This window comes from Branchiostoma floridae, chromosome 6, assembly GCF_000003815.2.
Source record: "Branchiostoma floridae strain S238N-H82 chromosome 6, Bfl_VNyyK, whole genome shotgun sequence".
NCBI classification, from domain to species: domain Eukaryota; kingdom Metazoa; phylum Chordata; class Leptocardii; order Amphioxiformes; family Branchiostomatidae; genus Branchiostoma; species Branchiostoma floridae.
In genome coordinates this window covers 8546917-8548799 of record NC_049984.1, presented here as the reverse complement: position 1 = coordinate 8548799, position 1883 = coordinate 8546917, and positions in this window count along the sequence as shown.

Below are 1883 nucleotides of genomic sequence, written 5' to 3'. Positions count from 1 at the left end.
CTACATTGTTACTGTTTCTTACTTCCAGAAACAGAAAACTAGGGTTCCAGTATCTCATACCTTGACCAAAGATGTCAAATTTTACATGTGACATAAGTTATATTAGCTCTGTAGCTATATTGCCAGTATCTGTAGCCGGTATTGTTAATGGCGTAACACACCCCATTGACAGGCACTCAGAGTGCAGCAACAGCTAGTTAGATTACTCTGAATGACCTGTCACACCTAACCTCTTGGTGGGCCAGTTTTCGATGCTAAACTGCAGTTGTGAAACCAGGTAACTGTTTTTCAATGACCCACTGTCATATGTTTGTTTCTTAGCAAGCACCCTGCGGATCAACAGCTGCTGTCCTTGACTATGTCTATGATACTACCTGTAGCCGGGTAATTAAATTAGCAAGTGTTCCTCACTAATTATGAAATACTTTGTATCAACTCTATCTATCACAACTTGGACGACCGTAACGCATAGAAGCAGTACAGTTGTCGACAGGAAATTCCCATCATTATCATCTACTAGTGTGTAATTCCCTTTCTCAGTCGTCGAAGTCCAGCAACTCCATAAGCTCACCATGTCGTATCTCCTGACGATTCACCCACCAAGTGTGCCCTCCTATCACGGCAATACCCAGCACTACAAATGAAACCCCCATCAGTATCATAGGGCTGGGGAATTTTGACTGGAAAATGTAGTCTAGCAGTATGGTAAAGGGTATAGTCAGCGTCATCAAAGTCGCCGTAACGCCAGCCTTTTCCATCTTCAGCACAAGTCTCAAAGACAATGACGAGAAAAGGTCACATAAACATAGTCCTATGACGTACCCCACTGTTCGCGCAGACATTGTCCAACGCGGTGTCTCAAACATGTACGTCAATGCCAACAGTAGCGGTATTCCTAACATCTGTGCATAAAACATTACGGTCAGTATGGGTATTCCCAAGACTCCAATAAGTAATCGCGTGAGGACGTTATTTGGGCCCTTGGTGGAAGCTGCTGCCAGTGGCAGAAGAATGGCGACCGTGAGCCACTGTGTCCGTGACGAAGTGGCATCCATGCTCATGCCTACCGCGACAATGATAACTCCAGCTGCACTGCAAGCAATCCCACAAAAGTCCACGGCAGGTACAGTTTCTTTCAGGAACACAAATCCTATCAAGGCAGTGAAGACAGGTATCGATCCTTGGATGATACCGAAGGCGATCCCTGGAACGACAAAGACGAAGGACAGGAATGCCAAGATTGTTCCCACGTTGTCAGTAACTGCTGACAAGGACAAGATCACGGTTTGCGGTGTGTCGTCAATTGTCATCTTCGGTTTAAACCAAGGCATTGCGACTAGGATACAAAACAGCTGTACTACTTTCATGAGGAAGATCAGCTGGAGTCCGGGAACACCTGCCTGACTACTCAAAGCCATGAACTGTGCTGCGAAGGCGCTCAGTAACGCACAGAGAAGAGAAAACGGTATCCTCAGATCCGTACCCATTCTTGAACCGTGCATCGATATCCTTCGCTACCTCTACAGACTTCACAAGATGGTGTAACTGTAGAAAGCGTTTCGTCTGCAGTTTCCCGTTTGTTGTTACTGCACGCACCATGGTATACTGGCCCGCGGCTGTGCCTATGTCCATCCGTCAACAACCTGAACTGTTGACTAATTATATGCCAAAACAAGAGACGCACAGTCATACAGATCGGTGAAGGTTAGGTATTTTTTTTTATCTACGAGTGAGTTGAACCAAAATGTTCCCGCCATGCGTTACTTCACGGCTAATTTCCAAAGTGAAAAGATCTATACTTGTGCCTAACGTAGCCCAGCGGTCATTTTTGGATGCAGTCATCTGTAACCCCAGCGCCGCTGCGTCCTTGAGTCTACTACCAT